The 15415-nt window shown below is 46.7% G+C and overlaps 1 long non-coding RNA gene across 1 annotated transcript in view; it reads left to right on the top strand.

The window, feature by feature from the left end:
* The first annotated feature begins 509 nt into the window (after positions 1–509).
* LOC122224017 overlaps positions 510–15415 on the top strand; it is a 37651-nt gene continuing 22745 nt past the window's right edge. Inside the window, exon 1 of the long non-coding RNA XR_006204615.1 lies at positions 510–694. This is a non-coding gene — a long non-coding RNA (uncharacterized LOC122224017). The remainder of the gene's footprint in view (positions 695–15415) is intronic.

Here is a 15415-nt window from a genome sequence, read left to right as displayed (position 1 = left end):
TTGATGGTTGCACAAGGGTGAGCGCAGGCTGGGTTCCCTAACATGACTCCCAGCGCCTCATTTTTGATAAATAAAAGACTGTTTTGTTTGTGCATTCTCTGCCATTGAAGAGCCCATTTTGAGGACTAAGGTTTCCTCGGGACACGAGAAGTTAAGGCCAGGGAGTGCTCTGTCACCTTTCAGATGTCCAAAGTAGGAGCTGGGGCACTCTGCCTTAGAGTTGAGATTTATATTAAAGTAGCCCTTACTGTCTTTCATAAGCAACACCCTCAACCAACGCAGGCGGAGCATCCTCTTGGCACACTTGCCCGGCGCCGGCAGGTGTTTCTTCCAGTGCAAGGGTTAGAAAGTGGGTTTGCGCAGGCGCCGGGCTGTAGAAAGTGGGTGTGCGCAGGCGCCGGGCTGTAGAAAGTGGGTTTGCGCGGGCGCCGGGCTGTAGAAAGTGGGTGTGCTGCGCAGGCGCCGGGCCATAGAAATTGGGTGTGCGCAGGCGCCGGGCCGTAGAAAGTGGGTGTGCGCGGGCGCTGCGCTACACCGAGTGCTAACCCCAAGCCCTAGCATGGTCCTTACCTAGCGGTGTGACCTTGGACGAGTCCCTTCACCTCCCCGATCCTTTGTTTCCCATTGCATTAGGGAGGGGGTGAAGTTGGACTGGTGTTTCTGGAACCCATACTGGCTGCCAGAAGGAAGAAAGGTAAGAGAGGGGGGGGGGGGGGGGGGGGGGGAGGGGACTCGGCTGCCCCCTGACTTTATCCACAGCACTGCCGGCTTCTCTCCTGTAATATAATCTCATGTGTGTTCTGTAGGATATGATATGATATGATCGATAGTATACAATGATAAATTTCAGGGTAAGGTTATGTTTGAAAGAAGGATTCCATTGACTAAAAGGGTTGAAAACCCCCGCATCAGGTGACTTCTGTGGCCCTTTTACCACGACGATCTGCGATTCTCTTATTCGTTAAACAGCCCTCAGCGGTGCCAGAGAACACTGGCAGTGTTAACTTTGCTTATTTTGAAGCGCGAAAAAAATGCCAAGAATTCACAGTCAGAAAGACACCCTTTGGCTCCTCATTTATCTGGAGAGCCAAACACACTCACTTGGCAGATTGTGTAGACCTAGCGAAACGCCAGTGTGGGAGGAACCCTCTTACTGCTCAGGGGCACATATTATTTCAAGCCAATTCTACACTCCCTGTGGCTGGGGTATATCTGAGCAGGTGAATCCGGACCCTGGGGGCGGTGGACAGAGCGGTAGGGGTCCAGCCAGACCAAGTGCACCTTAGGCAAATAAGCCTGGGGGCAAATAAGTATGTCCCCTTCCCTCTGTAACCTTCTCCCTGTGAACGAGGGCTGGGGCTGAGCATGTGGCTCATTCACCAATCACATTGTATATAGAATTACAGCATCGAGGGACTTTACTCTTAGGCTTTAGTAAGGAAAAATCTGAATTTCAACCCTCAGGACCAACGTGTGGGAGCAAATTGCTTGGCCAACTCAGCATGTGCATCTTAGGGTGGTTTTATGGTTCTTTACTTCACTTGACAAATATTTATTGAAAATCTGCCATGTGCTTGGCAATGTCCTAGAAGCTTGGGTGACATCGGTGAGCAAAACAGACACAAACTTCGGTCTCCCAGCGCTTGCATTCTATTGTGTCATTCACTTGTCACTTGCTAGGCTCTCCCGAGGGGAGGTGTTACTGGAGTGTCTGAAGGGGAAGTTCCAGGGTGGAGGTTATAGCTGGTGCGTGGGGTAGTAATGGTACTCCCGCCCAGGGCTGTGGAAAGGCTAAACGGGTAACCCACTGCAAGCGCTTGGTGTGACGCCTGGCGCATAGTAAGTGCTCAGTTAGGTGGGCAGTCCCACTGCGGTCATGTCTCCACCTGCATTCTGTGGGGTTCTTCAGGGCGGTCGGGATGGTGCTGTTGGCCCTCTGTTTGGTTGCCGTGGGCGCTACGTCTGGGGAGAGCTTCAGAAGGATGTGGGGCTGTCAGAGGTTTGTTTTTCCTCTGCCTGGTGATTGATCAGGAGAGCAGGTGCTGTTGTCTGGGACAGGAGAGGCCGCTGTCCCCAGGTCAGAGGCGACTGTGCCAGCCTCCCTTGGGCAGATGGCCAGGGGGCTGCCTTCACCTGCGGGCTGTCTTCCACTCAAGGCACTTTGCTTTTTGGACTTGGCAGGATGCCTGTTCTGGGGGAGAAGACTGACATTCCTCCTCCCTGTCTCCCCTGTGTCGGGATCTCTGCGGCCTGAGTGCCGTGACTGAGGCACAGTCCTGCCTTGAACTGGCTGTGTGACCTGAAGGCAGCCGCTTCACCTCTCTGGTCTCAGCGTCCTCCTCGGCAGAAGAGGCAGTGATGCTCAGGTGAGACAAGAAGGTGAAAGGTCAGGTGAGGGTCAGGTGAGACAAGAAGGTGAAAGACTATAGAACGTAGGTAAGGTGCCAGTCCCCCTCACCCAGCCACCCTGCATGGCTCTGTTCTGCCCATGGCTTTGCCTGCTAAGATCTTGCTGACTCTCACTTCTTTCAGGACTAACCTTCTTGTTGTCAGAATGATCTCCCGGCACATTTGGCCCCCTCTGTGATCCCAAAGCCAGGCAGGACCCGGGCTGCAGAGGTAGGACCCACGTCTGTTGGACCAAAGGCTTCTTAAAGCAAGGTCGGCTTTATTGCTCTTTGTGACGTCCCCTTCCTCTTCCACGGAGCCTCATCTTTAAGAAGTGCTTGAAACGTGTCCCCTCCCGTGTGGTAGATACATCCGTGGGTGAGGAGCCGGCCCCTCTCTCCTGAAAACCTGTTTATTTCCTGTCGTGTAAGACATTGTGTCTGAAACCGTCTGGTCAGAAATCTAAATTTAGACTTTCTTTCTGCCAGGAGCTATGGAATGGGTTTGAAATGTGTTCCTCAAGGCTTCACTTTCTTTCTTGGGCTCCCAGAGGCTCAGCCAAGTAGCCACGTCCTGGGCATCGTCAGTCAGAGTCTTGGAGAAGGTTCTGGTTGAGCATGGATTTCTTGTGCCTAGAAGGTCCAGAACCCCCAGTGACCCACACGCTGGCCTGGAATCCACCCCCTCCCACCAGTGTGTGCTCCCCAGACCCTCCTGTCCTGGACGTCAGGGATTCCTAGATGCTCTTCTCACGGACGACTCGTGACATTCACGGTGGCTCAGATGGGCTCTGTGTATCTGCGAGTTGGATGCTACATGGGGTTCTGCTGACAACGCCTGCCGGGCAAGCTGGGGTCCAGAAGCCAAGGGCAAAATCAGGTCCTCTAAGGACAATGTTTCCAAAGCTCCAGCTTTCACCTGATTATTTGAATGATAAAATGAAGGCATTAAGACCTAATATAGGAAATAGCCTGCCTGAAGGAGCCGGTTAATTACTTTAATCTTCCATTCCCCATTTTTAGAGAGAATCTGGTCATAATCAGTCATATAATACGAGTCACCAGATTAGTGTGGGCGGGGAAAGTGAAATGATACATGTAGGGACAGTAGGTACTGAAGAAGGCTAATGGGAAAAGAGAGCGCTCACAGGTGCCGCTAGGCTTTAGGGAGCCTGAGTATTTGGGCCGGAGAGGAAACCTATAGGCCATCACACGGATTTCTCACTGGCTGCCGTATGTTGTTTGAGGCCAGGAGATCTCAACCTCTCTTCTGTGGTGATAGAGCCGAAGGATCCATTTGCAGAATGGCACGCTTAGCCTGCGGTGTCAATCAGATAAGATCATGGGGCTCCATAAACCATACTTGCAGTATGGAGGCCCTTGGGAGGTGCCCTCGCCTTGAATCGAGGCTTGTCCTTGTAATTGGCTTTAGCCAATAAACTGCGATGGAATTTAACCTTGCACTAGTTCCGGGCTTTAGCCTCAAGAAGACCTCGCAGCTCCTGCTTTACCCTTTTCGATGTCCCGGGCTTCTGTGTAAGAGGTCAGGCTGCCTTGACATAGACCACTGCAGGGACATGTGGAAAAGTCACAGGGAGAGAGGGGCCCTGACACTAGGTATGTAGAGAGAAGTCCAACCGTCTCCACGTGCCGCCTGAGCCCAGCCACTAGCAAACCAGCTGAGTGTGCCCATACGAGTGACCCCTGGTGACACCGACAGAAGAACCACTCAGCTGTCAAGAATTCTGGGAAAAAGTAAGGTAGTTGTTTTAAGTCACTAAGTTTTGGTATAGTTTGTCACGCAGCAGTAATTACCGGAACCGCCCACTTCTCAGGACAAATATTGTAACCTCCCCTCCCATGGGGACGCTTGTGTCTATCACCATCTGTACCAGTCAGGGCTCTCCAGGGAAGCAGAACCGATAGGATGGGGCTACCTATAGGAAGAGGTTTAGTTTAAGGGATTGACTCACACGATTGTGGAGACTTGGTGAGTCTCCATCTGATGGATGAGGCCAGCAAGCTGGAGACTCAGCAAGCGGTAGTTGAGTCCGAGGGCATCTGCTGAAAGCCAGGGAGAGTGAAAGCTGTTCTGGAAAGTTCCCTCTCGCTTGGGGGATGTTAAGTTAGCCTTTTGCTCTATTTGGGCCTTCAACTGATTGGATGTGGCTCACCCACACTTAGAGGGCAGTCTGGTTTACACAGAGTCCACCAATTTAAGTGTAAATCTCATCCAAAAACACCCTCACAGAAACATCCAGAATAATGTTTGGTATATCTATATTTATATCTCTATCTATATGTATATCTATATCTATATGCAGTACATGAGCACTGTGGCCCAGCTATATTGACACATCATTTTTTTTCTTTTTTTTTTTAAATTTTTTTTAACGTTTATTTATTTTTGAGACAGGGAGAGACAGCATGAATGGGGGAGGGTCAGAGAGAGAGGGAGACACAGAATCTGAAACAGGTTCCAGGCTCTGAGCTGTCAGCACAGAGCCTGACGCGGGGCTCGAACTCACGGACCACGAGATCATGACCTGAGCCAAAGTCAGATGCTTAACCGACTGAGCCACCCAGGCGCCCCTATTGACACATCAAAATAGCCATTACATCATCCATTGGCGAAAAACTAGGTTTCTTTCTTTCTTTCCTGGGTTAATTTTGTTATCTATTTTTCTTCCTTCATCTTATGACCTCTTAGAGGCAAATTTAAAAGATGTTTGTTGTTATGGGCAAACCTCACAGTAATCAAAAACATATTCTTGGGGCCTGTGGGAGGTTCAGCCAGTTGAGTGTCTGACTCGATTTCAGCTCAGGTCATGATCCCAGAGTCATGGGCTCGAGCTCAGCATCGGCTCTCTGGTGACAGCACAGAGCCTCTTTGGGATTCTCTCTTTCCCTCATTCTCTGCCCCTCCCCGGCTTGCACTTGCGTGTGTGCACGCTCTCTCTAAATAAATAAATTAATTAAACAAACAAACACCTTCTTAAACAGACTGGGGACCTGGGGCTTCATCGTACCATGCCTCGGATCAGAGAAAATTAATTCTGAAAGGACCACAGGTCATTAGATGATTTTTTTTATCTCCATGCCAAATATTTGTGTGATTTGCTACGTCACAGTGATTTTCAAATGAACATCCTTTGCAAAGTGTAAAGCACATTTGTGAACCCCTGGAGGAAGGAATGCTTCTAGAAAGAACGTCAGCTGCTTGGCTGCGAGGGGGGGTAGAGGAACACTGGGTGCTGCCTCTTTGACAGCCAGTTCGTCTCTCCCTGCTGGTGGAGCCACATTTGGTTTGGGGGTTTGTCCCCATTCCTGCTCGGGGTGGGCCTTCATTAATCTAATCAATCCTACCTATCAGAATAATCCTACCTGTTTGGTTCAGGGGAAGACATGTGGCTTGAATTATTCCAATCAGAGGAAAGCTCAGAACCCTGAGCTCAGAACACTTTACGAGGGCTGGGAGGAAGAAAAGGTTTTCTTCTGTGCGCTGTGGTAGGAATATTGGTACAAAGCCTAGAATAACTGTAGCCATTTGCTACCAAGAAGAAAGCCCGCCGAAACGTGTAGAAAAGAAGAGAACTGCAGAAAAATGGGGCCAGAGCCCCGATCAATCCAAGTCTAAAACCCATCATACATCTGGACTTCTATTTGTGAGCCCTACTAAATTCTTTTTAATGTCTTGGCCATTTTAAGTTCGAATTTCTATTCCTTCCAAACTAAAGCATCCTGATCTGTACATAATATGCCCCATATGCCTTTCAAGAAGAGTTAAATTGTCACTTGACAGTTAAATTGACTGGCAAAGGCACTCTTAGAATAAGGCCGCTGTCCTCTCTAAATATTTTGAGGTCTGAGACGTCACCAGGGGGGCTCAAATGGAGCCAGAGCTGAGGGCTACCCCTTTGAGAAGTTTCCTAGGAAGCAGGAATGAGAGATCACAGTTACAAAACAGATTTGGGGCAGGGCAGGGCAGGGGAAGCCTATTTAAACAAGTATCCGGGAACCTATAGGGCTATAATGTCCCGTCTGCTTCCTGAGCTTCATGGAAGGAATGGCTGTCTGGCCATGGTCAAGTTTCTAGCCCTTTCTGTGTGGGTGGAAAGACTCAGACCACAGTAATTCTGACATGTGGTTAAATATTTAGAAATGATATAAGTTGGGCACCAGGAGAGATTTAGGAAAGCTCTAAAGTTATGTTTTTCTTCCGAGTACCTGGCCCTTCTTTTCTCCTTTAATTTCGTTTCCCGGCTTTCAACCAGGTAGTAGATGTCCACTGCCTTTCAAAACCTGCCGTTTGGAAAGTACTGAACATCAGCCACGTACTCTTGAGTATCATGTAGGTTCCCAGAAGCCCAGTCAGAAAACCCTTACGTTTTAACTACTCTGCAGCAGCTTGAATGATGGCTCCACAAAATATACGTCCACCTGGAATTTTGAATGGGACCTTATTTGGAAAAAGGATCTTTGCAGATGTAATTAAAGATCTTAAAATTAGATCATCCTGGAGTATCTTCATGGACCCTAAATCCAATGACACGTGTCCTTAGAGGAAGAGGAGAAGACACGGAGAAGGGAAAAAAAACAGGGGAGGCCACATGGTGATGTAGGCAGAGATTGGAGTGGCTGCCAGGATGTAGGAGAGACGCCCAGGGTGGATGCTCCCTCAGAGCCTCCAGGAGGAATCGAACCCGCCGACACCTGGCCTCCAGAACCGTACGGGAATAAATTTCTGTTGTTTTAAGCCATCCAGTTTGTGGCAATTTGTTATGACAATCCTGGGAAACTCATATAGCGAATGGCTACGGTTATGCTAGGCTTTGTACCAATATTCCTACCACAGCGCACAGAAGAGAAACCTTTTCTTCCTCCCAGCCCTCATAAAGAGTTCTGAGCTCAGGGTTCTGAGCTTTCCTCTGACCGGAATAACTCAAGCCACATCTCTTCCTCTGAACCCTGATCAGGGTTCCTACTGGTTTCCTTCATCAGGGTATTGCGTAGAACAGATACTATATTGTGTAGAAGGAAATGCAGAATTTCATTTACTGTAAGATGCACCTTTCCCTGCATTTTAATGAAAATGGAATGTGTTTGATGTCGTGTTGGATTTGACGACATCAATACAAATGAACTTTTTTCTGTCCGTATTTCCCTCTTTTCCCTATGCTCTTTCAAGCAGTTATTCTTTCCTTATTGCTTCAAGGGAGAGGCCTGCATAGAGGGGAAAGCAGGAAAAAATAAAGAAAAGCCTTTGGACTAAGTGTTTTCTCAAACCGGGACCATTAAAGAGATTATACCAGGTGCCCAAGAGGCAAAACCCTCTCTCTGCGAGGGAGTGGCTCAAGGAGAGAGAGAAGCAGCCATAAAGGTAAAAACCGTAATGGCAGGGCGTGCAGAGGTGTGGAATGTCCGTCAGCAAGAGCCTCGTGCCACACATGCTTCTAAGAGCTTCGGGTGTTACCTCATCAGACCCCCCACTGCGTCTTGTGGACCAAGAACTATGACTTCCCCCAGATGGCAGAGACTCAGACAGAAGAAATGAATGCTTCCCCCAGTGATATGGCCAGCAGCTGGCAGAGCAAGGATACGAGGGGTCTGGGTCTAGAGTTGTTGCTCTTAACCACTAGGCTAAGGCCGCGTCTCCACGATTCCAGGATGTTTCGGGGGACCCAAGACTGGAGAACCTGGGGTCCACTTTGCAAGGTGGCGTCCTGGGAAGCAGCAACACCACACACATATTGTGTTTTTGTCACAGTTCTAGGCACATGGGTGAGAGACAGACTCGCAAAGAGCTGGGTGTGGGATACCCCATATCCACCATGGCACAAAAGCAGCAGAGTGACCATGATGCCCTCCCTTAACGTGGCTCAGCGATGGCACAGAAGGTCAAGGTTACGTGGACTGCAGCCAGCGCCAGCTCTTCAACCACGTGGCTCATGGCCAAGGCTGAGAATGGGAAGATCCCTGCATGGATGTATGGAGTAGGCCTTGAGGGCTAGACATCTCCTCAATGCCTCGGCACTAAGAGAACCTGCTAGAAGTCAGACACGACCTCCGGGAAGATGGGAAAACCTCAAATCAAAGGATATTCCATTCTTTGAAAGATTGGCTTTTTAAATGGAAAATGGGTAATAGAGAAGCCAAATTATTTATTATTATTATTTTTTTTTTTTACATCTGAGAGTTAAAGACCTTTACAGATAGGGCTTTCAATGAACCTTTGTTAAATGACTGACATAAATACGTTGAATAGAAATCTGCTTCCTATAGCATGCACACATTTATTCTGGTTCCATTTCTCAGACCACACACAACTATTTGAATCCCTTTTCTACCAGATAACTCTTGTTTTTGCCAAACCAGTCTTTGATGCCCCACCAGAGGGCTCCTCATGAGTCATACTTTTTTAAGATCCATACTATTAAGATATAATTTACGTACAATAAAATGTACCCATTCTGAGCGTACAGTTCAATCAAGTGTGGCAGATGTGTGCACCCGGGTAACCACGAGCACAGCAAAAATATGGAACGTTTCCATCACACCCCAAATTCCCACTCCTCCCTCAATACTGGCCTGTGGCAACCGCTTTTCTGCTTTCTGTCACTCTAGATTAGTTTTGCCTTTCCAAGAATTTCACATAAATGGAATCATATGTCATATTTTAAGTTTCTATAAAATAAATGGAAAAGCCAGAGACACCCCATTGAAGAGAACGGGTATCGCTGAAATGCACCAGCTTGGCCAGCTTGCCTGACGCTGCCTGAATCAGAGACAGCCATCCTGACGAACTGCCACCCTTCCCCGCCTCCCAGCCCCCCTCTGCTCCCTTCTGTGTGGCGCTCTGTATCCACGACCATTCCCTTCCCTCCCTCTTGGAGCCGTATTTCCCCTCTTGGACCACGTTTGCCGATTGAGAAAGTAAACAACAAATGAAACCTCTGGAAGAGCATCTTTGCTGAAGAGGCTGCTGATCCCTGGGGAGAACCAGACAGGAAGTGTGTCCATTCAGTTCTTACTGACATCCCAGATAATGTAAACTCCCCATTTCCTCTACAGCTGGCTCAGGAACTGGCCTCTCCGACACAATGGGAGAAGCTTCGGTTTCCCATTATTTAACAGTTGGACACCCCTTTGCTCTCCTGGCTCCTAGTACTATCCGTCCCTCTCTTGTCAAGAGTTTTGTTTTCTTTCTTCATCGTCACCTCCAGGCTGAATAGAGGGCGAGACAGAGTGATGGTCTAGTCTTTCAATCATTTCCTCTTCTCCTTAAACCTGCCTGGTTCTTCACCCATGTGCAGGACATTTTTGATGCCTGAGTAGACAGAAATGGGCTTCTGGAGTGGAGCTATCAGTTGACATACTGTTGTTATTCTTCCCAGTAAAAGCTCTTCCGCAAGAGAGTGGCTGCTGGTAACAATACGTCTGCAGAAAACAGAAAATGAATATGCAGTGCATATAAACCAAAGAACATTACCCTCCTCTGGTTTTCTGAAGCATATCCAGGCAGGCAGGGGAAATGTCAGTGCCTTCCACAGTGTGTGGGTTGGACCAGTGGTTCTCAAAGTGTGGTCCCCAAACCAGTGGTATCAGCACCACCTGACATATTAGTTATCTGTTGCTGTGTGATAAGTTACCCCAAAGTTTAGTGGCTTTAAGTATCAACAAACTTGTCTTATTTCACACAGTTTCTGTGGGTCAGGAATTTAGAAGTGACTTATCTGGGTGAATTTGACCCAGGGCTCCTTAGGAGGTTGCAGTCAAGTTGTTACCGCAAGCTGCAGTAATCTGAAGGCTCAACTGTGGCTGGAAGTTGATGCTTAGAGAATGAGAGAGCCTTGTCTTTAAATCACATGCCCTCACATCCATCAAATATAGTTAGAATTGGGTCACAAAATCTAGCCCATCTCCAAAGGATGAAAGTAAGACTCCATCTTTTGAAAGGAGGGATGTCAAAGAATTTATGGACATATTTTAAAATGATTGCACCTGGCTGAGAAATGCAAATTTCTTGGGCCCACTCCAGACCTGCTGGATCAGAAACTCCGGGGTTTGAGTCCAGCAATCTGTTTCACAAGCCCACAGGTGATCTGATGCTGGCTAAACTTGGGGAACCTCCAGGTTAAAGTAAAGAGTGAGAAAACCTCACCTCACTTGTGGGTAACTGTGGTAAAGCCTTACCAACCAAGGCTACCTTTTCGAATCTGGCCATTAATGAATTTATTTTTTATTTTTTTTTTTTAATTTTTTTTTTCAACGTTTTTTATTTATTTTTGGGACAGAGAGAGACAGAGCATGAACGGGGAAGGGGCAGAGAGAGAGGGAGACACAGAATCGGAAACAGGCTCCAGGCTCCGAGCCATCAGCCCAGAGCCTGACGCGGGGCTCGAACTCACGGACCGCGAGATCGTGACCTGGCTGAAGTCGGACGCTTAACCGACTGCGCCACCCAGGTGCCCCTGGCCATTAATGAATTTAATGAAAGGCACTAGCCTTACTTCAAGTTAATCCACAACAAAAGGTGTGGTAGGCAGAATAATGCCCGCCCCCCACCAAAGATGCCTACAGCCTGGAAAGCCGTGCATATGTTGCCCAATAACATGGCAACTGGGGCTCTGTGGCTATGATTAAAGTAGGTTCTTGAGTTTATCTTGAGCTTCAGGAGGTTATCTCTTCTTATCCAGATGGGCCCAAGGTAGTCACAGGGTCCTAATAAGGGTGAGGCAGGAGGTTCCGAGTCAGAATCTGAGGAGAAAATGTGATGATGGAAGCAGAGGGAGACTGGAAGATGCCATACTGCTGGCTGTGAAGATAGACAAAGGGGTTTTCACCAAGGAGTGCTTGCAACCTCGAGAGTTAGGGAAGTGAAGAAGACAAATTCTCTCCCAGAGCCTCCAGGAGGAATGCGGTTTTGCCACCACTTTGATGTTAGCCCACAGAGGCTCAGGGTGGACTTCTGACCTCACGAACTGAAAAAGAATTAGCTCGTAGTAAGTTGTTACAGCAGCAACAGGAAGCTCATACAGAAGAGCTCTTGTTTGAGCCTTCCTTTTGGTGGAACAGAGAGGAGATTAAGAAGGATGAGGTGGTGGGGGGCAGGGAATGATCGGCTTCCTCAGATGCTTCCACGAGGAGAGTAGACATGTATTTCATTGCAAAGTCTCTCCTTGTATTTCTACCTACATAAGAGAAATGGTCTAGAACTGCGCCATTCAGTAGCCGGTAACCATGTGAGGCCGTCTACATTAACATTTACATTAATTGAAATTACATAAAATTAAAAGTTCATTTCCCAGTCCCATTAGCCCCATTTCAAGGGCTCCATGTCCAAACGTGGCTCGCGACTAATGTATTGGGTAGCACAGACACAGAACATTTCCATCATTGCAGAAAGTTCTGTTAGACCACACTATTCTAGAGTTTTGATCTTTTTCAATTTCAAGTAAGTTGTTTTTTTTTTTAAATCTTATTCCACATCATATCCATCAGCATGATTGCAAGTGGGTACTATCAGACTCCTTAAGCTCCTTAAACTTGTATTTGTTGGTAGTGCTCATTAACTAGACTTTAAAGAACTTGCGCCTCAAGGGGCTTCTAGGGATTCACAGGCGCCTTAGGAAATAGAACTGGGGGGAGTGTGTCTGTGTGTCCGTGTATGTAAGGGAAGATGGGGGAGCAAGACCTTCACCCCTGCCTTCACTGGAACAACTTCCTCCATTGTGTTTCACTGCTGAGCTCATGCCAGTCCATGTGAAGAAAGATTCCACGGTTTTAAAAAGAAGAAAGATTTTAAAACCTTAAGGCTGGAGGGAGGGTCCCCACCCCACTTCTTCTTTGTCCCCTCCCATAATCTCCTGCAAGTCGTTTGGCCAAGATTTTCCTTCTCACCTAAGACCATGACCAGAAGCAACAAGTCATTTGCTCTTGAATGTTGACATGGATTTATTATGTGGAGTTTCTGTATTTGTGAAGATCTCTTTAAAAATGGATCCACAAAATTATTTTAGAGGATGCAGTTAATTTGGAAAATAGTTTATTGGGTTGTCATTTTCCTCCTGGGATTAGCTCAACTATTTTGTATTTCTATTCTCAGAAACATTATATTCTGCCTTATTTAAACACACACACACACACACACACACACACACACACACACACACACACCTGTACTTTATAAAACACACTGGACCTGTCCGTTGCAGTAAAGTTTTATAGTGCTTCTGGCAAAAAACAATAAAGTTTGGATAAAAAGGGAGAACCTTTGGAAGTTTCTTCAAATCGTATAATCTTCAACCCCCAAGGGACTTCTCTGCAGCACTGATAGCCCAGTTGGTTCAGGAGAAGCTGGATGAATCAGTGGTAGGAGGCTCACATTTGATAGGTAAAGCTAATAAGCTTTCTATATTTTGAATGTTAAAACTATTGAATGGGGTAGAAGTCACACTTCTTGCCTCTGGCAATAATTTCACTTTTATCAACTACTGTCTTTCTTGAAATATATCCAGATTCCCCAAGCAGAGGAAAATCCCTAGGGCGGTGAGCACGTCTGTGCTTCTCCCTCTCCTGGGCAGAATAAGCGCTCAGCAGTGCCCTGCTATGGACAAGAGCCTGTCTCTGGAGCTTGCCTGGGTCACACAGGCTCTCTAGGCTTCAGTTTTCTCATCCCTGGAAATCCAAACGGTTTGTGGATTAGTAGTGCCTCTGTTTATTTCTAGCCCTGAAGTTCTTTGATCATGTGATGGCTGCAAATAATTAAAATCAAATAATTCTGAATTTTAAGAAAGGAAATCCATCAGTTATGAGAGCAGTAACAGAAATTAGACCATATTTGATAGCAGTCATTATTTCCTCTTGACTATGAATGTGTCTGTAGCCATGTGTGAATGAGAACAAGTCTCATTGCAAAATGCCATTGAGCAAGGAAATGCTGGAGGTGGGTCTCCTGCCGCTGAGGGAGCAAACACCTAGGGGCCCCTCATTTCAGTGAACCCTCTCCGAGGCCCTGGAAGGGGCTTGAGCAATATGATTACATGTTCATATATTTTATAAACCTAGAAAAGCACAGTTATTTTAGCTGGAATCTGTTCAGACTGCCATTGGTTTCCATTCTTGCTTCCTCAGCTCTTGGGTCAGGGTTGGGGTAGTCTGGGACATTTGGGGGATCCAGCTAAGAAAAGATGAGCTGGGGATATACTTGCTTTGAATTTAGTAGGATATGTATTTTTAAATTTTTTAAAGCTTATTTATTTTGAGAGAGAGAGAGAGAAAGTGCACATGCGAGCAGGGGTAGGAGAGAGAGGAGATAGAGAATTCCAAGCAGGCTTCGCATGCTGTCAGCACAAAGCCTGACGTGGGGCTAGAACCCATGAACGGTGAGATCATGACCTGAGCTGAAATCAAGAATCAGACGCTTAACCGACTGAGCCACCCAGGTGCCCCAGAATTTGGCAGGAAATACTGATATGGGTCACTCCAAGGAATCTAGAAGATCACTAGGAATTTAGAGTTTTTCCCATTTCTGCAAAACCTCTTGTGGAGGGGTTAATATAACAATTGGTAAGAAGTCAGAGAATAGGGAAGAGGAAAATGAAAAACCCTGAAGGAAGAGTTTATCTCTGAATAATCAGTCCTGTTGTAATAACCAGCAGTATTTAGGAATTCAGCATGCTGGGGACAAGGGCACTGTGATAAAGTTGTGTTCAAATCTCATTTGTGCCAAATGCTGACTTCGTAATTATGGAAAAAATATTTTTCATTGGATCTGTTCCCTCCCCCATTGATGGGGATGCAAATATCTACCTCCCATGTTTGTTGTGACCTTTAAATGCCATAACATGTATATGTGCATAACAGGCGCTCCATAAGTTACAGATTTTTTTTTTTAACTAGTACCATGGAATGTTCTCTTACAGTACAGTTAATGTGAATATCAAAAATTCCAAGCAGGGGAAAAGATCTCTTCTAGAGATTGTTGAGGTTGGGAGGGGCCTTGAGATGTTTAAACAAGGAAATTGTGACTTGCACTCTAGGGAGTGGCAAAGCTGGTCTTAAAACCCATGTGACCTAACTGGGAGTATAGTCGAAACAAGTGGGTCCCCTTATATTGAAAATAAATCAAGAAATAAGTGCACTGCACAGAAAGCTATGCATGAAGCACTCCTGGCTGGTAAAGGTGGTTGTCTTTGATCAGTGCCTGGGAACCATATGTTATTATCCCAGCGTAAACCTCGCCCCTGCCCTATGAGGTGGTTGGAATAGAGCCTTATTTTACAGATGGAAAAACAGTGACCCAGAACAGTGACGCGTTTGCTCAGGGTCACCCAGTAACAAACGACAAGGCTAGAATTCAATAGTATGTTGAATTCCAAAGGCGCGCCTATCCCCCTAGTTCACACTGTCCTCTAAGACTCGGTGTGTGTCCACAGTGGGCTCTCTCCATCTCTGACCAGATTGCAATGCCAAACCACTCACTGGAACTACTTTCTCCCCTCGGACTGAAGTCTTGGTGATGGCACCAGGGCTGCCATTTCTAGTTCACCTGGACATCACTAAAAAAATATGTGATTCCCTTAAAGAGGTTTATAAAGTATCCCAGTGTTCTCAAAAATAGTCTTGTAAAGTCAAAGAATTAAAGGAAAAAGCCAAGAATTTGTTTGACCTACATCTGAACCCAAACATCTGCAAAGTTCTTTCATTTAAAAGACCCTTGAGTTCAGTGGCTCTCAGCCTTGCCTGACATTAGAGCCACTTGACGAGCTTTAAGATGATTCCATGCCCAGGCTCCACCCAAGACTAATAAAATGAGAGTCTCCAAGAGTCGGGCCTGAGACTGGCAGTTTTTAGAATCTCACCAGATGAGGCTAATGTATTATATACCACTAAGGTTAAAGACTGGATGACCTTCCTCAATAATCCTTCCCAATGCTAAATTTCTGACACTCTCAGAAAAAAAAAAAAAAAAGCCTCATTCTTAACCAGGGTGACAGGTAAGTTTCCCTGGCAATTTTACATAGTGC

The sequence above is a fragment of the Panthera leo genome, chromosome B4 (genome assembly GCF_018350215.1).
Source record: "Panthera leo isolate Ple1 chromosome B4, P.leo_Ple1_pat1.1, whole genome shotgun sequence".
Taxonomy (NCBI): domain Eukaryota; kingdom Metazoa; phylum Chordata; class Mammalia; order Carnivora; family Felidae; genus Panthera; species Panthera leo.
Note: the sequence above shows the minus strand (reverse complement) of the source record. Positions and strands in the feature narration are given on the sequence as shown.